The 27,671-nt window shown below is 46.0% G+C and overlaps 1 protein-coding gene across 3 annotated transcripts in view; it reads left to right on the top strand.

Moving 5' to 3' along the window:
* Positions 1–27,671, top strand: part of LOC308332528 (zinc finger MIZ domain-containing protein 1-like) — a 213,202-nt gene that overhangs the window by 37,326 nt on the left and 148,205 nt on the right. For all 3 annotated transcript variants that reach the window (XM_080788478.1, XM_080788475.1, XM_080788476.1), the window contains exon 2: positions 16,245–16,347. The gene's annotated coding sequence lies outside the window, so the exon portion shown is untranslated. The remainder of the gene's footprint in view (positions 1–16,244; positions 16,348–27,671) is intronic.

Genomic DNA, 27,671 nt, shown 5'->3' with positions numbered 1-27,671 from the left:
GTCACAGACAGTCAGTTTCATTTACCATTTACCTTGTGTAGGCCTTGTGTAGGTCACAGACAGTCAGTTTCATTTACCATTTACCTTGTGTAGGCCTTGTGTAGGCCTTGTGCAGGTCAGGTTCCCCAAACGTTTTCAGCTCGAGGCCGAAAAGATAAAGTGGATGTTGTTGTTGTGTTGTTCCTCGGGACCCAGACGTACACAAATACATGATGAATGAGCCACTTTAAGGCATATTTAACAGTGAAAATCAGATCAGGAGCTGCAGCCAGGGGTCATCGCCTCGCTGGCTTGTGGTCGGACATTTTTGTCCAAATTCAATTTTTGCCACGGACGTACAACAACATGAGTACACAAACACATTAAGAGCCAGTCCTAAATGACCATTACAGGCCTGTAACCGTTGAGAGTGTATACAAATGGAACCCAATGCTTCCATTCGTACATTCTCAGAGTTAATGGCGGTCCTTGAAAATAATGTTTTTTTTTAAGGGAAACCTTTGCGGGCTGCTCCCACACTCGCCACCCTCCGTATTGTGTGTGTGTGTGTGTGTGTGTGTGTGTGTGTGTGTGTGTGTGTGGGGGCTGCGCCCCGCACTGGTTCTCTGCGATAGCGGAAGACATGCCTCACACGGTGGATCAAAGCTCCTCTGCCTTGTCTAAACGGAGACAACATGTTGACATGGACACAGTCAACAGTCGCACTGAGTCGTTTGCTTTGCGGAGGAGCAGGCTGACGTGTCGGAGTGGCTCTATACCCTCACCCTCCTCCTCCGGAGGCTCGTGGGAAAAAAGCACTTTCGCTGAAGAGAGAGAGAGAAGCCCCTGACATTTTTGTTTTCCCAAGCATTGTTTGTCTTGTTTCATGTTGAGGGACGATGAGAACCTTGTACTGAAGGAAGGGGGAGAGAGAGAGAGAGAGAGGGAGTAAGGGGTTACATGGTTGAGCCATAGCTGCTCAATTAGTTCACTGTGGAGGGAGGCAGGCATCGGACCTGATATAAGCCAAGTGGTTCCCAACCTTTATTCCTTTTCTTTTTAAGAGTTGCTTTTGGCTTTTATTGATAGTTAGTAGAAGTGAAGATGGACAGGAAAGAGGGAGGGAGAGACGTGCCAGCGAAAGCCGTCATGACCGGGACTCGAACACGCAACGCGCTTTATAAATCTCTGGAAACCCCTAAACTAAAATGCTCAGTGTTCATTCTACTGTTGAGAGGGGTAGGCCTATATACAAATGTCAAACCTATAAGCGTCCCATTTGGTACCGTTTGTACCCTGTCAGAGTTAGAGACATGCGTGCTTTCTGTCATGCATGCTTCTCTCATCATTATTATTATTGTATCACAAGCTTCTCACCAACGCCACTCCGTTTCTTTCCCGTCTGCAGTGTGTCTCTCACTCAGAGACAACAAACAGCACAGTTCCTCTGTTTGGCAACACTACTGTAACCTTTGGTTCAAAGGTGGAGCAGCGTGTGTGTGTGTGCGTGTGTGTGTGTGCGCATGCTATTTCCCCAGTAAAGACAACCACTCCCATATACATAAGCTCCCTGTCCCTGGCGTGTGTCCCTTGCACCGTAGTCATTATTACGCTCTCACACTGAGCACAGTAATTGGTTAGGATCGCAATAAGTCATTATAGTACAGCGGACAACAGGAGCGGCTCTGTTTCTTAAGTCGGAGAGTGGCCTTCGAAGATGATTTGTACCAAATCTCACGCTTGTATCACCATGTGAACGATTCTGAGCCCCACAATATGGCTGCTAACCGCCGCACTACTGTAGATAGTGACACTGAGACTCAGAAAAGAGCACTGATGTGGTTTTCTGTGCAAAAACAAAACAAGTAATACAAACAAATAATTCCACCATTAGCACTCTTTGTGTGTGTGTGTGTGTGTGTGTGTGTGTGTGTGTGTGTGTGTGTGTGTGTGTGTGTGTGTGTGTGTGTGTGTGTGTGTGTGTGTGTGTGTGTGTGTGTGTGTGTGTGTGTGTGTGTGTGTGTGTGTGTGTGTGTGTGTGCGCGCACGGGGTCACGCATCCCCATTATTCAAGCTATACTGCCAAAGAACAATTTGAACGTAATCATCTACAATTAATTGAATCCTTAATTTGTCCTTGATTAAAGCAGAGCGGGGTGCGAGCATATGGCTCTAATGGTTCACTACGCCGCTAGACGCTGTGAACATTACTCTGTTACAGAGTAAGTACAAGTCCGGAATACAAAATGCACTTGAGTAAAAGTACAAAAGTGTTGGCATCGTGTTCTTAAAGTACCAAAAGTAGAAAGTATACTCGTGCAATTATATCCATTTCAAGTTCTCAAATGTATAACAATATTTTGTAAATAGCAGAACTACAACAAGCTCACAATGCGTCGCATTGCGGCCTTTGTGAGCTTGTAGATCGTCTATTTTCAAATGGCCAAATGTATGTAGGGTATTATGTAGTGTTTAATGTAGCCTATATTTTGTAATAATAATGAAGATCTATAAAGTAACTAGTAACTAACTAATATAGTTTTTTCTTCACATGAATGTAGTGCAGAGAGTTCTTCACCTGTCCTGTCTGCAGTAGAGCCTGACCAAGCAGAGAGTTCTTCACCTGTCTGTCTGTCTGCGGTAGAGCCTGTCTGTCTATCTGCAGTAGAGCCTGACTAAGCAGAGAGTTCTTCACCTGTCTGTCTGTCTGCGGTAGAGCCTGTCTGTCTATCTGCAGTAGAGCCTGACTAAGCAGAGAGTTCTTCACCTGTCTGTCTGTCTGCGGTAGAGCCTGTCTGTCTATCTGCAGTAGAGCCTGACCAAGCAGAGAGTTCTTCACCTGTCTGTCTGTCTGCGGTAGAGACTGTCTGTCTGCGGTAGAGCCTGGCTGTCTGCCGTAGAGCCTGTCTGTCTGCGGTAGAGCCTGTCTGTCTGTCTGCCGTAGAGCCTGTCTGTCTGTGGTAGAGCCTGTCTGTCTGCGGTAGAGCCTGTCTGTCTGCGGTAGAGCCTGTCTGTCTGTCTGCGGTAGAGCCTGTCTGTCTGCGGTAGAGCCTGTCTGTCTGTCTGCCATAGAGCCTGTCTGTCTGTCTGCGGTAGAGCCTGTCTGTCTGTCTGCGGTAGAGCCTGTCTGTCTGTCTGCGGTAGAGCCTGACCAAGCAGAGCCTCCGTCTCATCCTCGTGGAGGCTTGTCATGGTGACTATTAAGACTAATGTTTGCAGCCTGTGATAAGCACAGTTAGCCCAATTTATGACCCGAGCGGTCGCAGCGACGGCATTATTTCCACTTTGTGTGTGTTCTTCTGCCCACGCGTTTAATTCTCATCCCGTCCAGGAGTGTGACGTGAGAGAAAACAAGGGTGGGGGAGAGAGCGAGAGGGGGGGGGGGGGGGGGGGGTTGGGACATGGTAGGGAATAGGGAAGGGACGATGTGAAAATGAATTGTGATTATTACTGAATATGGCACTTTTGTTAACCACTTGAAAACCCCCGCATCCCTATTCTGGGCAGCTTGTAGATCTGCTATAGAGCTAGATTTCTATCAACTATATGGAAGGTTTGAGTGGTGCTGAATGCTCTGCAGTAAATTAAAATATCTGCCATACGTTAAAATATATATAATATATAAAATATATATATATATTTACACACTGTATATATATACACTGTGTATATATACACACTGTATATATACACTATATATAAATGTATAAGAAAATTGGAGTCGTGACCCATAAAAATTGGTCTGTGAGCCACGAATGGGTGCCGAGCCACTGTTTGGGAAACGGTGTAGAAGCATGGACCGTTTGGACCATGTGTACGCACGCAGCGGAATGAATGAATGAATGAATGGATGGATGGATGGCTGGATGAATGAATGTCTTCCTGACGTGACATGAATCCTATTGGACTGAAGTGAAGCTATGATCACATTGCTGTATGGCCAATCGGCACGATGATGATGCTTTGTTTGCTGCTGTCGTCGGTGTCCCCCCCCCCCCAGTACCCCCCACCCCTCAGGGTGGGGGTGGGGTGGGGGGAGATGTCATTTCAAATAAACCCTCTGTTCGTTGTGTATGGATTCAGTCCCTCATTGTCAGTTGTTTGTCGTCACCTTGCTGTCGTTTTCTCTCCCAGTTCCCCTGTGTTCCTCATGCTATGCCTGCTGTATAGGGCTGATTCCAAATCAATATCACCAGTATTATTAGTATTATTATTTTGCCTTGATTATCATGATTAATGAACGATTATCATTTTTCAAAAATGTAAAAATAGCAAATCTACAATCCGGCGACGTGTTGTGTGCTATATTATGTTTGCAGCCGTCACGCCGCCGTCATTGTACAATGAGGTGTAACACTAATCGCTTTAGTCGATCATAAAGAAACTATATGAATTTCTCCTGTCGATGTGTTTATAACAGAGCATTAGGAAAATAATATATCCTCACTTTTGTCATCAATGTTTGTGTTTACACAAACTATCAAAACTAGTACCACTAGGAAATGGTAGCAAAACAAATGTTTGTGTTTACGCAAACCCCCAAAACTGGACATAGGGGGGAGGGGGCTAAATAATAATTTTAACCTCATTTTGGGGCGGGAACCCCTTTTGGTGTTTTAAACATTCTGTTATTTTGAAAAATCGTGACAATATTTCAGAAAACTGGAGGATCTAGAAGATTTTTCTTTTAAACGTCTTTTAAACGCCTAAATGGGTTAAATAAAAAAATATACATATATATTAAAAAAAACCTCATTTATTGGATCAAACCCACGTGAGCAAGAATAAGTCTGTTATTGGCTCTAAAAGTCGATCACGTCAAATCAATACATCCTCAGTTAATTGCCCAGCAGCCCTAATGTGTGTGCAACCTGCCTCCCCCCACCCCCCCATCGCCACATGGCCGGTATTAGCCGATTTCCTGGAGCTCACCGGAGGGTGCCACATAGGAGTACTTGTGTGCCTCTCCTCTGCCCACCCACCACCCCACCCACCCCCTCCTGTCTTTCTTTTAGAGTGGCCCGCTTAATGCATTGTAATGGTTGACCATTATTTACGCAGGGGATAAACAAAGAGAAGCGAGGAATTGATGGAGTAATCCACTCTCAGAGTCATTAGGCGGCGAGATGGAGGGGAGCTGGTGGGAGAGCAGCTATATAGCCTCCTCCTCCTCCTCCTCTCTCCTTGTGCCTCTCGAGTGGAGTAGCTAATGGAAGTGGGAGTCATTAAGACACCTTATACTCTGACGCACACCAAGATCATGAGCAATTGCTAATTGATTGTCGTTAGCGCTCTGGCAATGAGACGCTCTGCCTGTTTTCTCATTTGTTATGAACGCCTTTGTTTTCCTCCACGGCGCACATCTCCTTCACTTCATTATTGATGTTGCTTTTCCCTCTTTTCTCTCTTCTCTTCTCTTCTCTTCTCTTCTCTTCTCTTCTCTTCTCTTCTCTTCTCTTCTCTTCTCTTCTCACCCCTGAGGGTCCTCGGCAAACCAGGCGTGATTCCTGGTTGGGTGGGGGGGTGGTGACGGCACCAACGTTAGCTATAGTACCCACCCCAGCTACTACTAGACACACACACACACACACACACACACACACACACACTCTGTGGGCTGTGTATAAATATTTGAGGTTGCACTTAAATGCATTGTTGTGTAATGAGAGACACTCGTGTAGTTGTAGTAGCTGCGACGTTGTTGGTTTTTCTTCCCCTCTTGAATCGACATCGGAGATCCTCCCCGGAGCATTAATCACTAATGAATGAATGTATATCTCTCTGCGTGAAACACTGGATCACCATGGAGTCACGGGGCGTACAGTATACGTAGTGTAAAAGGAACCGACCGGGGGAGAGAAGCTAGCTCTGGCTGCCGGGGCCATCGTGGTCGTTGGATATTATGCGCCGCCGTCGCGCGTCATCGGTGTCGTTGCGTGTCGATAAAACGGCACACCTACAGATACAGACCTTGTAGGTCTGCTGTTTAAGACGCGCGTGGCCCGATGCGCGACACCGTGTGGATCAGGCTCAGAGGAGGAGAGGAGATGTAGGCACGTGGCTCTGACCACGATGCACTGCTTATATTATTATTGGCTCTGGAGATACTCACAATACCGTCCTCCTCCTCCTCCTCCGGAAACCAGGAGATTGTGTTTTCCCCTTCCATCTTTCTTATGTGTTGTTTGTGTCTTTCTTCTCCTTTGTAATGTTCTCTCTCTCTCTCTCTCTCTTAATTCCCTCGGTTGTTTTTTCTTCTGTTTTCTTATTACGAGAGGAGAATGAAAGGGAGATGGAGGAAGAAAGGGGTTGAACAATGCAGATGCAGGTCCTCAGCTCTTCCCCCGGTCCCTGTGACAGATCAAGCCTCATTACACCCACCTCTCCATTGCAATTGGCTCTGGATGCCCCCCTGTCTCTCTCTCTCTCTCTCTCTCTTCTCCTCTCCATCGTTCCCACACAGTCATTACGTTATGGAGTCTTTGGTCCATACTAGAGACACTCCTGGGCTCTCTCTCCTCTCTCTCTCTCTCTCTCTCTCTCTCTCTCTCTCTCTCTCTCTCTCTCTCTTTCTCTCTCGGGGCCATACAGTGAAATGTCTCATCATGGCCAGGTGGTCAGCAGAGGATGTTCTGGCCACGGAGGAGGCGTTGCAGATGAAACGGGACAGACATTATTTAGAGGAGGGTGTAAACTAAAGGCCTTATTCAATCATACTCCGGTTTTAGGTGATAAGGTGACCACCGATAGGGTGGTTAGTAAAAAACAGAGCGATGTGTCTGGGTGAGCGGTTAGTCGCTTACCAGTTACCACCGCGGCGCGACGTCATGTTGTAATTAGAGTATGAATCTATGAATAAGCCTTAACAGTTAATTAAACACATAAACGTAAATGATGAAACAACTGATAATCACTATATATATCATACATCATACCATACCATTATGACATGACGGAAGTATAGAATGGGGCCTACAGTATGTGGTTAATTGATTCGTTAAAAAAAAGGTTTAAAATATTAAAAGAAAAAGCGTTTCTCGATTATTCCATTAATCAAACAAGTAATGGAACAAATGGACAGCCCTAGTCTGGACAAAAGGTGTGTCTTTGGTTCATGTCTCTGTCTCTCCATGTCCCTCCATGGCAGCAGCAGCTATAGCTAGAAAATATAGAGACAAACACACACGTTGCTGTTGCTGTTGAAAGGAAATAAACACATGCTGTATAATATGTGGACATAAATATAGATTTTCACCCCGGCCTTTGGCACAACGATGAATGCCAGCCAGGCGATAATTAGTTTTTATCACATAACAGCCTTTTTTTTATTCACAAAGGCGATGCCAAAATAGCCGCTGCTCAACATTAATATGGTTAATGAACAGAACACATAGAACAGAACTTTACTCTCAACGGGGCGTGAAATGGTGGTCCTGCCGGAATTCCACAACTGTGCAGGGAGGGAGTTTGCTGAAAACATGGCCGGCCTGGCTGGCCGCCGCGCAAGACATTCTGTGAACCGTCAAAGGTGGCCATTTTCCGCTCCCTGTTTTGGTTCCTTTTCTGTCTATTCTCAGCCGTGAATTATTTGACCACGTCGTCTGCAGCGACTGCATTTGGCGGCTGATTGTCGTCCATGTTGAGTTCTGCTCAAAAGCAGTTATTGGCCAGTGAGGTCACTCTCATCGACACAGTTGATTGATCAGTTGCCATATCAGCCCAAGGGCTTTATACACCAGCTGACCAATCACCACACGCTTATCACCCTCTCTGAGACATACATACAGTACATGCAGACAGACAGACAGACAGATCAGTATATCATGTATCTAGGTTTGAAACTGAATTTACTGAAAAGTAAATGGGGTGCATGTGTTTGGTCTGACGTACTAACAGTCCTAGGACACTCACTCTGTCGGACTGTTAGTATGTCTAACAAACGTATGCACTCCGAGTAAATGTACCGGTACTTAATGTACTTTACACCACTGCAAAAATGTCCTGTGGGTTTAAGCTGTTGTAGATATTGTGGTGTAGCTTAGCTGACCTGCCATCTTAGCCGTTTAGCGTTGTGTTGTAGATATTGTGGTGTAGCTTAGCTGACCTGCCATCTTAGCCGTTTAGCGTTGTGTTGTAGATATTGTGGTGTAGCTTAGCTGACCTGCCATCTTAGCCGTTTAGCGTTGTGTTGTAGATATTGTGGTGTAGCTTAGCTGACCTGCCATCTTAGCCGTTTAGCGTTCTAAGTGCTTGATGCCACACTGGGGAGGTGTGCACAGTGTGAACTAAATGATCTGTATTCATAGAAAGAAAACACATAATTGGTAGCCGCTCTGATGGCCATGGGCAGGCGCATGCGCAGTGCACACAACACGCACGTATATGTGTGCACACTCGCGTTGCATGCAACAACGTGTCCATGGTTTTGTATGCGTGTGTGCGTGCCACACAATCACACAGTGATTACAGGAGTGATGGCTGCACTGCATCTGTGGCAATCAGTAGAGTGAGAAATGGAGAGCCAACGGAGCTGATGTGTCTCCTAATCTCTAATGTGCCACAGACTGTGATTCCCTGGATAGCGTCAGTCAGTGGCTGTTCACGTTGGGGGAGAATCTAACCGTACAGGAATAATCGGGGCCTCGTGGGATAGCTAGTGGGATCGCGGCGCCCTCACACCTGTACGTCACACCATCCGACCCATATATGGAGATCTCTGTATCTGTCAGTTCTTTGACTGTCCTTTTTCTGTCGTCAGTAGTATATATGCCCAGATATGTGCATGCATGCCCCCGTAATATACTTGGTTACTGCATCGCCACCGCATCCCAGCCAACATGTGAGTCATCCTATTCAAAAGGAGGCATTTAGACACTCGTCTGGCTGCCAGCTTTGGGTGTTCACCGTTGTGATGCAAGCTGATTAAACTAAAAAGGTACCAACCCAGGAGGCAGAGGTCAATGCTCTCCCATTCATACGCTCTGCCATTATTTCGTTTTTACGCTTCTGCAAATGACAAACCCGCTGCTGCTGCTGCCAGGCCGCTCCTCCTCTCCAAACAATACCAGCAGCTTGTCTTTCAAACTTTAGTGAAAGGTGTTCATCATCATCGTCGTCGCGCTTTTCACTTCAAGTATAGCGGCCGTCTTTGGAGGATGACGACGAGTCTTTTGAAGAGCAGAAACGCGTGTCGCACATTGATCTTGCGTGTCTTGGCTGTATTAACAGCAGGGTGGCGGCGTGTGAAGGAACCGTGTCGGTTTGCGGTGCCAAGGTAACTAGCGGTGCTGCTGGCGGTCACTGCCGGGTCAGTCAGTGTTTTTCAGAGCTGTTATTTACTGAGAGTCGTAATTAAAATCTGTCCTTCCGCCCCCCCCCCCCCCCCCCTCCTCCTCCTCCGCATCCCCCCACCGTTTCTAAGCTGCAGCTTTTGAAGAAAACTTTCTCATAGCTCTTTTATAAGTGAGTTTGATGTATGCTGAAATTTCACGAGGTAATTTAAATTGCTTGCCAATGTGTGCTGCAGTGCTGGTGCCTGACACTTTCAAGTGATATAGCAAAGCAAGCAAAAACAAATAAATAATAACAGTCTCAAATTCAGTCAGCAAATAGTATCTTAAATAGCTGTCATCGGCCAGAACGTTGTAGCCTAGTTCCCATTTCTCCAATCATCGTTGGATCACATTACTTAGTTTGTTTCCCCCCCCCCCCCCCCCCATTTACATCACTTTAATCATGATTGCAGCCTTGATTTAGGCAAAAAAAACCAAAATAAGAACACACACACACACACACACACACACACACACACACACACACACACACACTATATTCCCTGTGGGATCCTCATTTTGCAACATATCTACCTCCATACTCCTCGCCCACTTTTTCTTTAAAAAAAGAAGAGAAAATTGGCTCTAATGTTCACATGAATGTCCATACAAAACACACGGCATTATACTGTTTTTGAGTTGAAATGCTAATGTGCTCCTCCGGTGGGAACAACAGCCAAGGGAGAGTTGTCTGGGTGGGCAGGCTGCCTAGTTAGTGCCTCTCTCTCAGGAGTGGAGCCAGGTGAGGTGAGCCTTCTCCCCAGGTGTCCCTGACGCCATTGTCTACAGTGGCTAGGGGTTGGTGGTGCCACCCACAAGCTCTGTGGGTGGCACCCACCCCCAGGCGCTGTGGGTGGCACCCACCCACCCCCTAGCCGTACCCAACCCCCCTTCCCGTGCCCTTCCCACCCCAGTGCCCTTCTCAACCTGTGGGGCGGGCGGGACCCACAGGGGCGGTCCCGGTCCCCACACGATTTGGATTCTTAATTAATAGGTGGAAAAAGAAGGAAAGAAAGAACGGAAATAAAGACCATTGCTGCATCAAAAGCAATCGACAAACTATAGTATGAAAATTGGTCAAACATTGGCCAAATTGTCAAATAATATAAAGAAATGGGCACAGATTCGGAGGCGAACGGCTGTTTTCACAACATTTATGTATGGAACCGAGTCATGGCGAGGGGGTCCCCAGTTCAAAATTCAAATGTGACTATTTGGGGGGACGGGGGGGACGACGACAATTAGGAACAGTTTGATTCCACTATTATTTATTTCACCGGCTAGATCCCAACTGAGATAATGTATTATAGAAGAATGACTATAGGTTTCACTCTCTCCACTGTTATCTCTCCACCTACAGTTATAAAGCTTTTCTCAATCTAACAACGTTTATTTTATTTCACCGGCTCGAGGTTCATCGAAATGACTTTTCTGATCACTGTTATCTCCCCAGCTAGTCCTATACTGTATTAACAGAGGTAGACGTCTAATACAGCAACAGACTTGAGGGGGTTTCTCTGACACAACATATTTTTTCCCGGGTCCACAGCTTAATATGTATCAATTTGAGGGGTCCTCGACATGAAAATGTGGAGGTTTTGTCGTGGCCATTTTTTCCCCAGGGCGGCTGTTTTTCATTCCACAACTAAACTAACTAAGGCCCTGGCACAGAGAGAGAGAGAGAGAGAGACAACTAAACTAACTAAGGCCCTGGCACAGAGAGAGAGAGAGAGAGAGAGACAACTAAACTAACTAAGGCCCTGGCACAGAGAGAGAGAGAGAGAGAGCTGCGTCCACGACGACAGAGGACCATTTGATTCCATGAGGACCTAATTAAACCTCAGAGCCCCCCCTCTCCCCCACCTCTGTCTCTCTCTCTCTTTCTCTCTCTCTCTCTCTCTCTCTCTCTCTCTCTCTCTTCCAAGCAAGCATAGCAATGATCAAATGCTCTTCCATGGCTGGACTTTAAAAAGAAGCAGGAGGGACACATGTTTTATTGCGTCGGCTAGGGCAGCAACGATCTATTAGTTCAGTTATTCCTTTATTTTTCTTGTAGATCTGCTATTTTAATTCACTATAGTTTGGGTCCCGGGAAAACATCTAATTTCTCTTTTCAGTCACAGGCTAAAAAGTTTGGGTATTAGACTAGTGTATGCGCTCTTTTATACAGAACTTTATCGCACAACATTGTCATGCAAAAATAAAAATAAAAAACATGCAAACATCAGATTTAGAAGCTCTCAGCGTGCTGCACCGCGACTACAGTACATTTGGCCTAATAATCTCGTGCCCAAAATAAGAGATTGATTATTAATCGATTATCCTTTCCACTTATACATTAGTCGGTTACTCTTTAACGATCCCCTAGTCTGTCAGGCCAAGTTTACTTTAATGTTTTTTAAAGACCTGCACCTTGAAGAGAAGCATGGTGTTATCTTAAGAACATACCAGCCAGGTTTTGCTTGAGCAACTTCATACCTCTTCATCCGTGTGCCGTTAGGAATGGGGCTTTGGCTAGAACTACCAAAGAGTGCGTGTGTGCGTGTGTGTGTGTGTGTGTGTGTGTGTGCGTGTGCGTGTGCGTGCGTGCGTGCATGTGTGTGTGTGCTCGGCAGCCATCAGCCATGATGATCACAGCCGGTTGTGCTTTTTTCTTGTAGTTGGCCGAGGGAAAGCTTGTCCTACCTGGAAAATATATTTCAGAGAGAGAGAGAGAGAGAGTGGTGGTGAAGAAATTCAGACCTCATGAATAAATACGAGAGGTGGCTGCTGCTCTCATGGTGCCTTGAGGGTGTATTTAATATCCTAGTGTGTTTTTCAGTTCACTATCAGCACATTAACACAGGTCTACGTTATAGAAGGTATAGTTGTGTGATGTGTTGCTGCTGTGCCACCTTGTTGTCAGCTGGTAGACCGTAGATGGTCTCTGTTTGTCACGGGACGCTCTCCTGTTTATGTAGGCAAGCAGAGGCTCTGCGGACTGACCCCATGCTTCCTTCTATGCATGAGGAGTCCAAGCCATTTCTTTTCACCTGACAGGGGAGAGTGCCTCTTCCAGCACTGTGTTACTGTGCTAAAACATGTGATATCGCTGCCTCTTCCAGCACTGTGTTACTGTGCTAAAACATGTGGTATCGCATGCCTCTTCCAGCACTGTGTTACTGTGCTAAAACATGTGGTATCGCATGCCTCTTCCAGCACTGTGTTACTGTGCTAAAACATGTGGTATCGCTGTCTCTTCAAGCACTGTGTTACTGTGCTAAAACATGTGGTATCGCTGCCTCTTCCAGCACTGTGTTACTGTGCTAAAAACATGTGGTATCGCTGCCTCTTCCAGCACTGTGTTACTGTGCTAAAACATGTGGTATCGCTGCCTCTTCCAGCACTGTGTTACTGTGCTAAAACATGTGGTATCGCTGCCTCTTCCAGCACTGTGTTACTGTGCTAAAACATGTGGTATCGCTGCCTCTTCCAGCACTGTGTTACTGTGCTAAAACATGTGGTATCGCTGCCTCTTCCAGCACTGTGTTACTGTGCTAAAACATGTGGTATCGCTGCCTCTTCAGCACTGTGTTACTGGTGCTAAAACATGTGGTATCACATTCGCATGCCTCTTCCAGCACTGTGTTACTGTGCTAAAACACGTGGTATCGCTGCCTCTTCCAGCACTGTGTTACTGTGCTAAAACATGTGGTATCGCATGCCTCTTCCAGCTCTGTGTTACTGTGCTAAAACACGTGGTATCGCATGCCTCTTCCAGCACTGTGTTACTGTGCTAAAACACGTGGTATCGCATGCCTCTTCCAGCACTGTGTTACTGTGCTAAAACACGTGGTATCGCATGCCTCTTCCAGCACTGTGTTACTGTGCTAAAACACGTGGTATCGCATGCCTCTTCCAGCACTGTGTTACTGTGCTAAAACATGTGGTATCGCATGCCTCTTCCAGCTCTGTGTTACTGTGCTAAAACACGTGGTATCGCATGCCTCTTCCAGCACTGTGTTACTGTGCTAAAACACGTGGTATCGCATGCCTCTTCCAGCACTGTGTTACTGTGCTAAAACACGTGGTATCGCATGCCTCTTCCAGCACTGTGTTACTGTGCTAAAACACGTGGTATCGCATGCCTCTTCCAGCACTGTGTTACTGTGCTAAAACATGTGGTATCACATTCGCATGCCTCTTCCAGCACTGTGTTACTGTGCTAAAACATGTGGTATTGCATGCCTCTTCCAGCACTGTGTTACTGTGCTAAAACATGTGGTATCGCATGCCTCTTCCAGCACTGTGTCACTGTGCTAAAACAAATCAATTGTGTTGCAGTGAGTTGAGCCTCCGTTTCCTTTTCTTTCCCCTATTTTCTTCCTTTCCCTTTTGGTTTCTTTCCGTCCCTCCTCGTCATTATGAAGGGTTTGCAGCGTGGAGCACATTGATTTCTCACAGCCCTGGAAAAGCTGCTGATGAATAGCACACAGAGCTATCTGGGGACAATCTGCCGCTAGGAAAAGGAGGCGCCCACGTCAGCGTTGCCAGATGTTGTGGGAGAGAAACGAGCGAACGAACGCTCACAATTCTATTCTAAAATAGCTGCTATCTACGATGCGCTGTGAGCTTGTAGATCGGCTATTTAACCCCCAAAATATTGAGAGAGAGGGTGGGGGGGGGGGGGGGGGGGGGGGGAGCAAGCCAAAATAAGAAACCACACTTTAGAAACAATTTAAAAAAAGTGTCTTTACAGAAAAACAAGCCCAAAGTCACTTAGAATAAGCAGTCATGGCAACACTGCACCCAGTATCCTCCCTCTCTCTCTCTCTCTCTCTCTCTCTCTCTCTCTCCACCGCGACCCGTTGAGCCACCAGCACTCTTCCACTCTTCAGCGTGCCACACTTCCAACAGAGGAGAAATGCTGCCTGAAAATCTCCTGTGTGTGGGTGTGTGTGGGTGTGTGTTGGTGTGTGTTGGTGTGTGTGTGCGTGTGTGTGTTGGTGTGTGTGTGTGTGTGTGTGCGCGTGCGTGCGTGCGTGAAATAGGGGGATTAAAAAGAGCCTTGCCTTCACCCACTGAATGTGAAATGATACCTTGTGGTGGTTAGACAGCTATTTAGAATATATGGAACATTAGCCCCGGTGCTGTCGAGCTAGCAGAGAGAGAGAGAGAGAGAGAGAGAGAGAGAGAGAGAGAGAGAGAGAGAGAGAGAGATGGTCAGCATGTTGCGTGTCACTGGAAGTACTCCCTGATAAAAATGATACTAACCTCATACACTTACACTAAGGACTTGGGGGAGGTGTGTGCGTGCTTGTGTGCACGTGTGCATACACTTACACTAAGGACTTGGGGGAGGTGTGTGCGTGGCAGCGTGGGGAGTCTGTACATACACAAACAAATTGTCGCTGTCCAGCATAAACCTTGTATCTCCATTTTTCATCTTTTTACGTATATATTATAAATCGTTTTGTTTCTTAAATGAATCAAATGCCCCATTTTTCACCCCTGTGTCAATTATCTAATGTGATCCTGGGCTCTACACACCCTCCGCCAACCTGGGGAGAGCAACGGACTTGAACTCATGCTTTCTTCATGCCTGAGTGTCCAAGTTGCTCCTTTACACCTGACATGGGGGAGTTTCCCTGGTTGGACGTAGCGCGTGGAAGGAACACGTTATTCCAACCAGTTCCTTTCCCCTCCATCAGGCGCCCCGGCTGGCCAGGGGGAGGCAGTTTATAGACCAGTATTACTGCATGTTTTTTGTGAGGGTACCTACCCTAGGGGACACGGGGAGAACATGTGAGGGTACCTACCCTAGGGGACACGGGGAGAACATGTGAGGGTACCTACCCTATGGGACACGGGGAGAACATGCAAACTCCACACAGAATGCCCTGTAAAAGAAGCCAAGATAAGCTCATGGTGCATTTGTGCCACAATGCATGGTTGTGAGCGTCTATAAATGCTATTGTAGCTATTTTCAATACTTATTATACTTATTTGTTTTAAGTCTTCTGAAAATGTCCCTGACATGCCCACAGCCTATAGGGAGGCCAGGTGTGGACACGGCATGAACCTCGCCGTGTGAGGTGAGCTCGTGTGTAAAAAAAGCACCACACACACACACACGCGCCTGCCCGCCCGCCCCCGCCCCGGTTTATCACCTTTTCGCTACATCATCAAAGTAGACATTTTGTCAGGAGGACTTATAAACTTATTGGCCATATGCACAGCCATGCCAGCCAGGCGCTAAGCGCTAAGCTATAGAGAAGGGCCTTCTGTTAATAGGCTTACGTGTCAGTCAGGAGTGAATTGTGAGTGAACCTCCCTCCTCCTCCGCGGTGGATGTTTACGGCACTACAGAGATTATGTGAAGTACTGTATCCCCCCCCGCCCGCCCGCCCGCCCGCCCTCCCTCCCTCCGCTCGCTTTTTGATTTGTCCTCTGTGTGCACGAGAGCGTGAAGGAGCTTATGGCCTCGGTTTATGCTCCGTCGCACGGCGGCGTCCCGCCGCGTGCGTGCCGGAAATGGCCAATCTACAAGCTCACACAGTGCCGCACAGCGACGCGGTGTGAGCTTGTAGATCGGCTGTTTCCGCCGCCGGGGCCGGGCTATGTGTGAAGAGACGTTAACGTACCGGAGGACCGACACCGGTGGTCTGGTATGTCTGGTCCATTAAATACCACTCACGGTAAACTTGACATTACTGCAGAGCGAGTGTAGCCTATAGCCCTACCGCCTGTGAGTTTGATATCGGAGCCAGTGCATTCCACTCATTTCAGTTACCGCTGTGAAAATGAACTCGCTGTAGACAGAGGCTTGAGATTCTGCTGGGTTTCAGTGTTCTTCCATCAAACGTTTTAATATCAAAAGCTGTGTCTGTTTTATGTACAAAATATTGCAGGAGCTTTGAATAAACGGTGTGTTCTCCCACTTTGTCTTGGCAGGCAGAAGAGGTCCAGGTGCTTGGAGAGGTCCTTCCTAGCGTGTGAATGGGTGGGGAGGTCCTCCGCCGTGAAGAAGAATCCAGGATTAAAGAAGACAACAAAGGTGGGTCCCGTTTCTCTAACTCTAAAAAGCTGTTTTCACGACTGCCCTGCAGGGCCGCAGGCTCAGGGCTTGTGACTGTAGGGCTGCAGGCTCAGGGCTGTGACTGTAGGGCTGCAGACTGCAGCTACACATTGATGTGTGAGACTCTTCGCAGAATAATCGATACTTTCTTATTATTGCTGTGTGAATGTGGGAAGCTGGCGTCGACTGTTCGCCAATGAATGAACCATCTTCAAACGCTTTGAGCACTTGGCAAAGCACTATAAAAATGCAATTTATTATTATTATTATTATTATCATTATTATTAACAGACAAGGCGTGTCAGAGCAAATTGATATGAAGAATGAATGTCACCCAGATATGGGCACTACATGTCCACCCACAGCATGATGTCAGCCTGTGTGTGTGTGTGTGGGGGGGGGGGTCTTACAAACTAGCTGCCTATGAGACGTCACATCTGTTTGTGTTTACGCTGAGCTCCAGCTCCATAGACAGACAGACAGACAGGACTTGTCCTGACATAACACACACACACACACACACACACAACCACACAGAAGGCCAGTGCCTCACTGAAATGCATCACATGCAAAAAGCCACCAGTTCATCCTCTTCTGTGCGTGCGTGCGAGCACTTGCGTGTGCCTGTGTCGTGCATTGCTCCACTAACAGGGAGAATTATGTGCGTGTTAATATAGGAATGAAACTGGTCCATTCACAATGCCTCTTAAGCCTGATTATACACTGTTTGCACGGCAGAAATAGCGGATCCATAAGCCCACACCATGTCGCTGTGCGACGCGGTGTGAGACTATATATATATCGCCTATTTCCGGCGCGTGGCCTCGACACGCAACCGAGGGAAAAAATATAAATCAAGCCTTTTACACAATACAGTTATGGCTTCATGGCTTAGGAATTGGGACATACAGTTGCGTGTGTGTACGCACACACACACACACACATACAGTATACACACGCACACGTGCATGCACACATGCAGATAAGAGTGGTTAATCTTGATTAGACCAGTGTCAATGCGGAGAAACACAGTGACCTAACGAACATCTGGCCAGCACACAGCTGAGTGGGATAAACCAAAGCCATTGCTGTGTGTGAGAGTGTGTGTCTGCGTGTGTCTCCTGTGCGTGTTTATGCGTGTGCGTGTGCGTGTGTGTGTGTGTGTGTGTGTGTGTGTGTTAGGGATGTTAATCCATTAATCAATTGTTAATAAATTCTTCGATTAAACTTAACTCATTCGCTGCCTAAATTGTCTTTTGATACTTTGGTCCTCTGATCGTCTTTTGAACTATTTTATATTTATTGTCACGTTGCTGTTCTGCACCCGTCTGTATCGCTCTGGTTCCCGTGTGACGGAAGTAAACGGCAAAAAAAAAACAGAAGTGAAAAGTCAGCGAGCTTATGATGTATTATGGAAACGATTTTGTCAGGTTCTATCGTTGGGAGGTTTACTGTGCTCCCGGCATGCGCTGTCGCCGGTAAGACACATGCATGGCTGGTTGAAACTTACCTGTTGCTCCCGACATGCGATGCCGGTTGAAAAATCACCCGTGGCTTGTGTTAGGGGCAGGGTGTCGGCAAAATGGCCGGCGTGTGAATATGGTGAATTGGTCCTTAGGTTTGTACCCAAAACGTATTGGACTAAAGCTCAGAAGAATCCTATAAGGTTTATTCACAGAGAAAGTATATGTCCATAGAGCAGTGGTTTTCAACCAGTGGTCCCGGGGACCACCACTGGTCCTTGAGGGGGTTCCATGACGGAGACCCTTATAGATCTTTAACCCATTCTGAACGGGAACCCGTTTTGGTGTTCAGCATCATGTCATGCTTTAGCTATTGAAAAATAGCAGATCTACAAGCTCATAGCGCGCCACCGAGTGGCGCGCTACGAGCTTGTAGGTCTGCTATTTTTGAAAAATCGAAGAACGACTGACATTTTTAGAATCTGATCTCGGGTCAGATATGGGTTCATCAGACCAGTGTGTGTCCAGTGGAAACCTCGTATGAATCTGATCTCAGGTCAGAATGTTTTAACTCCGGAGAGCGTAAAAGGAGCCAACGGTACCACCAACATCCATGGAATTATGGACACAATCTTATCCAACGACAACAACCTATTCCAAGTCCTGTGGCTTAGACGGTGGTCCTACCGGCGCTCACATGCAGAATAAATAATGGGCCTCCATATGAAAAGGGTTGAAAAGCACTGCTATATGGAGGCCTAATGAAGTGTCTTTTTTCTTCTAGCTGTGAGACTGTGAAGGGAGGGGGTGTCGGACATTCTGCTAAATGGATAAGAAAGAAAATATCCCCTTCCTGTCAGTGGCCTCTCTCTCTCTCTCTCTCTCTCTCTCTGTCTCTCTCTCTCTGTTCTTGGTAGATGTTGAGGTGATAAGCGTGAGGCCCCTGTACTGTACTGTACTGTACTGTACTGTACTGTACTGTACTGTACTGTACTGTACTGTACTGTACTGTACTGTACTGTACTGTACTGTAACTGAACAGGAAGGATAGAGGGCCTGGCTGGCCTGGGAGCCAGTCCACCTCTCCTCCTACACACACACACTACTTACACAATACTTACAGATTGAAAATAGCCAATCTGCTATTTTTTGATAGTTTGGAACATTATTGAAAGTGTGTCCGTGGGTTTAAAAAATGTATCGTTGCTGCCATTTTTGAGGTTTTTGCTTTTTGCTTTGCATAAGTCAGTGCTATTGCACACCCTTTTACATCTGTGTATTGGTTAGAAAAATATTGAACCAATGAAAAAAAAGTAAAATGCTCTTAACAAAACCTCTTAACTCCATTCGACCCTCAAACTGTCTGCTAAAGCAGCTAACTCCATCGTCTCTCCCTCCAAGTAATTGACAATATACTAAGAAGTCACAACATCAACTTTGATGAGGCAGTGTTGCTTTGGTTTCAAAATATAAGGTTTTCTTCACTTTCTGAAAAATGTATATTTTTCATTTACTGAAAAATGACAGCAGATTTATTGAACCAGTGAGATGTAGGGATCACGTTATTTTGCTCCCGATCTGATTCCGATCATTTGATTTTTAGTGTCTGCCGATACCGATTTTCCCGCTCTGATATTTATATTTTTATAGAACACCTATGCCATATCACAATAGTACAATATCCACTATTACAGACATACGTTTTTTATTTTGCTCCCGATCATTCCCATCATTTGAAAATGCCATAATCACAATGTGTGTGTGTGTGTGTGTGTGTGTGTGTGTGTGTGTGTGTGTGTGTGTGTGTGTGTGTGTGTGTGTGTGTGTGTGTGTGTGTGTGTGTGTGTGTGTGTGTGTGTGTGTGTGTGTGTGTGTGTGTGTGTGTGTGTGTGTGTCAACGTAGGGAATTAATTTCAAAAATGAAAAGTAACGTTGTATCATGGAGATATAGGAGGTTTCTGGCCAACAGCATTGATGTGATTGTACGGTAGGTATTTTTACAGTGACCCAGACCTACTTGTTGACAAGATGATGCAGTTGGAGTCGGGGTGCTTATGCCACTAGATGACACATTCCTAGCTTTTTTAGAGCACTGGTTCCCAATTGTTTTTCACAAAGTGATTAGGGCTGTCACGATTACACATTTAAATGACAATTACCCTTTTGAGCTGAATATAAGACAGTTTTTATTTTATTTATGGAAATATCCTAAAAAACAGTGTTTGGGACTAGACTATTTGACATCCAATGCTCTTTTCCCACAAATGAGTCTTGAAAAATGAGGCTTGTTTTATAATCAGACTCGTCTTGTATTCGGGACAATACACTAATTGGCACACTAATAATTGGGATTAACAATTGAACTGTGAATTGAATTGTTAATTGTATAAAACAATGTCTGTGTATCACGGCTATAGGACACAGCTACGTCGCTACTAATAGTGGCGCTATCAAGCTTATCAGCTCAACAGCTTGTTATTCAGAGTCCCGGGTGGGCGAGGTGGCGATGAACGACTCTGTCACTTTGTCACAACAAAGCACTTCCACTTGACCCGACAACGCATACAGTACCATGTTGTGTACTGTACATTCATACCATGTTGTGTACTGTACATTCATACTGTTGAGCCGGTTCCGTGTTGTACACAAACTAACGTTTATCTCACTAAAATTCAGAACCCAGAACTTCTCAAAATCCACCTTAACCACTTATACTTAAAATAGCATAAGTTCACAGCGCACAGTACGTGTCACTTCTAGGCCTGTGACAATTATCACTAATTATGTCTAATTGCAATTATTCTGTCATAATCATCATAATCGTTTCCGAGTTGAAAAGTTTTCGTACATTAGAAAAAGCTGAGAAAGCAGATTAACAAGCTAGTGTAAGGTTAATGAATGTCATTTTTCAATTTTACTTCTACTCCACTACGTCTCAGATGCAAATGTTGTACTTTTACTACAAAACAGTAAAAGTACAAAACAAACACAGTGTGTGTGTGTGTGTGTGTGTGTGTGTGTGTGTGTGTGTGTGCCTGCCTATGTGTGTGTGACTGTGCCTGTGCGTGCCTATGTGTGTGTGACTGTGCCTGTGCGTGTGCCTGCCTATGTGTGTGTGACTGTGTGTGCGTGCGCGCGTGTAATGGACGTAAAGGATAGCCTAAACAGTTGTGGTTCTTGTAGAATGTTTGTCAGGTGGCCTTGATCTGCTGTGATTATCTCAGTCAGTCAGTCAGTTTGGTCCTGGCTGGTGAGGATAGCGCTTTACAAAATGACTTCACTCGGCTCCTGCTCCCAGAACGCCAGGTCCACACTCCAATACACACACATACACACACGCACACGCGCACACACACACACACGCACACGCACACACACACACACACACACACAGCGCATCTCTACAATCAAGCCCACAATACATCACGTCAAACTTGTTGATGTTTTTCCCTCAGGAGTCCATTTGTCCACGAGCGCCAATGAGAAATTTGTCAAGCTGTGATCATAACTCTCTCTCTCTCTGCCGTGCTTTATACAATCTCGGTTCACATTTCATCGCTGTCGCAGAGGCGGAAACCTCCTATCTCCATTATTTTGACTGTATGTTTGTTTGTTTGTTTTTCTTTCCCATAAATCAATGCTTTACTCCGTCGTACAAGAGTGTCGCGCAGGCTCACTACGGGTCGTAATGAATGCATTATGAGCTTGTACATGATCGGCATGCTTTTGGCAATTTCTGAAGGAGAAAAAAAAGTGTGTTTTATAAATATCGAAGTGGAGAAGAATTACCGCATGCCATATTGATCCCACAGTTTATTAGAGGCAGACTAGTCTCTCGAGACAGACAATTCCAGGGAAAAGAGGGCACTGTTTTTCCTTTATGCTTTGACGATGGGTTCTCAGATTGGAGGCAGACAAACCTTCATGACGTTTCAGCCTACATGAGGTCTCCGTCAGGTATTTCCTAGCCAGGTGTAACAATAGCAGATATATAGGTATACACAAGCTTATCTGCTATTTTTCAATAGCCAACTTATAAACGGTTATTGTGGCTATTATGATTGTGTATTAAGGCTCTTTGCTGCATGGGGACCCCCCTGGCACCTCCCCAACAAGGACCCCCTCAGGGCGTAGTCTCGGTCCCAGCCTCACTCATCTGCCCAGAGAAAAGCCTGGTCACAACCTGAGGCACAGACGCTACCGGCCAAAGTGTCGGTCCGGAACATCCGTCAGATGTATTTCCCCCCCGATATGATATTTTCTTCCGATCAATCACAACACTTATTTCATTCACGGAGAATGTAAACTGCAACTTCCGCCCCCAAGAAATACTAGCGTCTACAGCGTAGGAGGTCTTGCCCAGCGTGCTCGGGGCGTGACTAAATCACAACTACATTGGAACACAGGTTCATTTTTATTTATTTTTTGTTTCGCGGGGAGAAGGAGGGAGGTGTAACTTGGGGGGGGGGGGGGCGGAGACGTACCAGGGTGGTATATCCTTCCCCATGTGAACGCGAGAGATAACACACCCCTGGGTGACAGTTGAACTATTAGCCCATTAGTCACCGCGGAGAGAGAGAGAGAGAGAGAGAGAGAGAGAGAGAGAGAGAGAGAGAGAGGTGGACGAACATGGCATCCGTCAAGAGAGAGAGAGTGAGAGAGAGAGATTCTTTATTTCCAGATAGTCTCACTGGACAGGAATCTTTGTATGTGCCTCTCCCACTGATGTAGGGGGCGGGGCGGGTCACGGCGCTGACCCAGAGCCATCTCTCCTGGACTCTCTGTGCCACCGCCGTAGCGTAGCGTAGCGTAGCGTAGCGCTGGCTGGATGACCCGGCCACGGCAGTCTGTCCTAGGATAGGAACAGTGCAGCACAACACCCAGGGAGAACTCAGTGTACTGGGGCTAAAAATAGACATGGCATCATCCCCGCGTTCCCGGCTGTCTCTTTGCTGCACAGACGCACGCAACGCAGCGCGCGCGAGCACGGACGGACACACACACACACACACACACACTCACACACACACGTACGCAGGTTTGTATTAATGTGCTTGTGAGGACTGAGGACATCAAATTATAGGACGGGCAGTGAAAATAAGCCGGGATTTTCTTTTTGTTGCAGGTCAACAAGCTGTGAGCTTGTAGATCAGCTATTTTTCGGTGTGTGTGTGTGTGTGTGTGTGTGTGTGTGTGACAGTATGAAATATAGGGACAACTCTTAACCACAACCCTACGAAACCTAACCTCTCCCCAGCCATATCTGTCTTCACCATAAAACAAACATTTATCTTGTGACGACCAGGAAAACTGTCCTCACAATGTCAGCTCTATTTCTCAAATTCTATTTCCACACAATTGGCCCTCTCGACTATAGTAATACAAGTGCACACACACACACACACACGCAAGCACACACACACACACACACACACACACACACACACACACACACACACACACACGCACGCATGCACACGCATGCACACACACGCGTGTGTGCAAGCCGATGCTGCTGAATATCTTCAGAGGGCATGATAAGCTCAACCCTGGCTGATAGTTGGTGACATGCCAAAGCATGTGTGATGGACAGGCGGGCTGACTGAGGCTGGTACAAAGTGTCCCGTCCCGGACAGATGTTGTCCCCATGCGGGACGCTGCTCTGATTTGACCTGTGACAGCATGGGGACGGCAGCTCCAGCAACGCTTTGCAGGTTCAGTCTAATGTCCTGATGTCACCGCCGGCTGGAGAGAAAAAGGTGTCAAAATGACCGGAAATAAAGACCGGCCATTGCTAAACTGCCTGATCGATATCATTTCACTTTTCATCAGAAGCGTTTCTGTAACCCACGACATAGCGGCGATAATAAAAAAAGAAAAGCCCACATCATCATGGTGTGGAATCCCTCAGGGCGCTATTCTAGTGTTGCATCACAGCTATATATATATTTAGCCTTGTGACACGATAGCTATTTTTGAATAGCTAAAGAAAGCATTAAATCATTCTTAAATGCATATTATGTTTGAAACGATTAAGAACCAGGGTCAATTCTACTTAATGTAGCAGTTTGCGCGCTTTCAAGATGTTCTCAATAATTGCAAAGAAATATCAGATGTACAAGCATGTGCTTTGAGCGCGTGGACTCTTTTTTACTCTACTTTTAGAGTAAATAAGCTCCTCAACATTGCACTTAAAAGTCTAGTCATTGAGTAAATGTACTTAGTAGTCACCATCCGCCACTGGTGGCCATACTAATAAAGACTTCATCTATTAGCCCATTATACTATTGGACAAATGGAGTTCCTTTCCATCTAAAAAGTGAAGCTGATATGCCTTTGAGACCCTGGCCCGGCGTCGGATAGCTTGTCAATTTCCTGTCCGTGATGAATCGCCCTAATATGCTCTGCTTCACAAGCCAACAAATTAATTAATAGCCGGAGCGTAATATGTCTTAAGAACACTTGGCATTGAGACGCTGTTGGCTTGTCAATGCTCCTCCTTCCCCTCCCCCCATGCTGGTTGTAGTAGCGCACAGCTTGAAAACTTGTATGTCCATGTTTCAAATGTCTTGTCTATTTTAATTGTTCATAAATTGATGCCCTATACTTTGACATATCGGATCGTATCACACAAAAGTTGTGAAAATAGCCGATCTACAAGCTCACGACCATGGAGTGTAGATTGACTATATGTTACAATAATAAAAGGATTTAAAAAAAAACATACATACGATTACGAGGTTTCCAGCAGGCAGCGGCGACATGCAGTTCTAATTTTATTTTTTATTTTTTTTGGCTTTGGCCTTTATTTAATATTTTTTTATGGAGGGACAGACAGTAGGCTCACAGGCTTTGCGCTCCTGCATGGTTCTTGAGTACATCCACATATGTTAGTGTTGGACGTCCTGGTGATCGATGCCCGGTGTCGGTCCTCAGAGCACCAGTTTGCTGGCTGACAGTTCTAGTTTACCGCCGGATGGTTTCCACTAGGAACATTTCTTAACCTTTTCTGACCTGAGATCAGATTCATACGAGGTTTCCCACTGGACACACACTGGTTTGATTAACCCATTCTGACCTGAGATCAGATTTAAAAAATGTCAGTCGTTCTTCGATTTTTCAAAAATAGCAGACCTACAAGCTCGTAGCGCGCCACTCGGTGGCGCGCTATGAGCTTGTAGATCTGCTATTTTTCAATAGCTAAAGCATAACATGATGCTAACACCAAAACGGGTTCCCGGTCAGAATGGGTTAACCTTTTCTGCACATCGCATCCAAAAAGTAAAGGTCCGATAATGAGCTAAACTAATTTTACTTTATTCCTGGAAGAGAAAGTCCAAGTTACGGGCTGAAACGAGCGTTTAAATAGCTTATTTAGCCATGTTTTTTAAGGAAGTTGCATTAGTGCCTCTGCTAGTCGAATGTCGCAATTAGATTTTCCAACTGACTTTCAGTTTACTTGACTTGTCCGGGAATCAAGTTAAATTAGTTTAGCTCATTATCGGACCTTAACCTTTTGGATACGATGTGCATGAAGGGTAAGAAATGTTCCTATAGTTGAAACCATGTGCTGGTCCTGAAACGCCGTGGTAGGCTAAGACGGTGGGACCTCATCTCGGGGCTACAGAATGAGCGTAGGGACTGAGGGACCGCCATGGGGCTAGCAGGTCGGCTGTTTTCAGCGCCGCGCGACTCCACCGTGTGGGCAGAGTTAGTACAAATGGCCTCTAATGGCGACGGAGGCCGAGGTGTAAGTGAGTGCAATTGACAGCGGAGTGAGTGGGGCTTCCTTGGGGACGGGAGATAGGCTCCGTACGGCTGAGTAAGAGAGCAGGCAGGGTGGCTATGAAACATTCATGTACCTGGGGACGCTCGCTCGCTGCAAGCTGGGCCAGCATGGGAAAGGAAGCAAGAGAGGACTTGTAATGGCTCTATTAAGCCCGCTGGGTTCTCCTCCCATGCCACATTTTCACGTCAAGCACTCCCCAAATTGATATATGTAGGCCTACACAATGTGTGTGTGGACCCGACCACCCCCATCTGGAAATTTGTGTTCGGTGCAAATGTTTTGGGGGGGGGGGGGGGTGGCCAATGTATACACCATGAGTACAGTATTATGACGATAACAGTGGTGAACAATAATAGTTAAAGTCACAGTCGGTGCTTGGTGGGGAACGTCATATTATGCTAGATATATATATATTTTTTTGTCAAATATGTTTTTATTGAACAGATAAATTATTACAAACATTATAATATGAAATACTTTTTTTATGAAACAAAATGAAAGAAAAGATAAAGACAAAAAAGATAAAGAAATCCCTTAACCCTCCCACCCATACTGCTCAGTGACATTGCATACTATATAATAAGATGATAGAAATCTCGTGGAAAACATCTGAAAAGAAAATGGCGTACAGTCAACCATATCAATGGTATCCTGTCTATTAATCGTTTCTACTCAGGTAATGGACAAGGGGCAGCCAAATCTTATCAAACTGTTTCTCCCTGTTTCTCAGGAAATACCTTATTCTCTCAAGATGAAGTGTACTAGTCATTTCATTTAACCAGTGCTTAAATGCAGGAGCCTCTTCCTTCTTCCAGTGTGTCAGAATTCGTTTTTTTCACTGTAATCAGACCATATGAGAAGAGTTGTTTCTGTGCTTTCGTCAACATAGGCATGGAGTCTGACAAACCGAGAATTATTAGTACAGTGCTAGATATTATTTAGTGAAAACCTGTCCAAAACTTTCAGGATTAAAATTCCCAAAATATATCAAAAGTAGCAGATCTACAAGCTCGACGCGTGTCGCTTTGCGCCGCGCTTTGAGCTTGCAGATCTGCTACTTTTGATGCTTTCATGAGACGCTGTAGTATGATCAAGTAGGGCGTGAATATATAATATGTATATATATATATATTAAAATATGGAGATAGGAGGTTTCATACTCTAGCAACGATGTGCCAATCAACGGTGGGAGTGCTACGTGATAGTGCTCAAGCATGGCGGTACATTAACGTGGCACCACAGGTGGTCTAGGCAGGAGTGTGCGGGGGGGGGGGGGGGGGGGGGGGGGCAGTGGGGGGTTGCTTCTGAAAGTGAGCGGTCCGTTGTGGTCCGAGCCGGCCTGCAGAATGTTAGTTATTCCCAGGCGTCTTTCTTCTCCCCTCCCCTCCCCCCCAACCCGCCTTGGCCTTGTTGACACAACGGTGCACCAAATGCGGACATCCCCACTTGCTCCGCTTCAACAGTTGCCCCCTCCGAAACTGACCCCGGCCCGCACCTCACCGCCCGGTTGCCAGATAAAAATGTCCATATGCTCACACAGACAGAAAAGGAGAGAGGGGGGGGGGGGTGGGGGGGAGCGATGGTGAGAGCAAAGGTGGAAGGAGTACTAGATGGGTTTTTTTAAGTAAAAGTAGCTACAATACTACAATGTAGAAATACTCAATGCTGTGTGTCATGTACTCAAGGCTTTACTTGAGACCCGACCACTGCATTGGCATTGAAGTATACTGTACCAAAGTAAAAGTACTCAACATTCTTCAGAATTTGCGTATTGGCTTATAGATTGAGTAATAATATGGCCTAAAAAACCTTTGTTGAATAAAAAAAAATCCAACATTATCATGAAGTATCAAAATAATTGGAAATACTCAAGTAAAGTAAAAAAAAAAGTACTTTAATTAAAACCGTACTGAAGTACAGTACTTGAGTGAATAACACTTTGCGCCTGCATGCACTGGACGAGAGAGAGAGAGAGAGAGAGAGAGCTGTAGCTAGATGTAGAGGAAGAGAAGAGAGAAGCAATATTTAGACAGCTGCACGCGCAGTGTCAT

Source organism: Protomyctophum bolini (assembly GCF_963924005.1).
Source record: "Protomyctophum bolini genome assembly, chromosome: 18".
Lineage (NCBI taxonomy): Eukaryota > Metazoa > Chordata > Actinopteri > Myctophiformes > Myctophidae > Protomyctophum > Protomyctophum bolini.
This window is presented reverse-complemented; position numbering and strand designations above follow the sequence as displayed.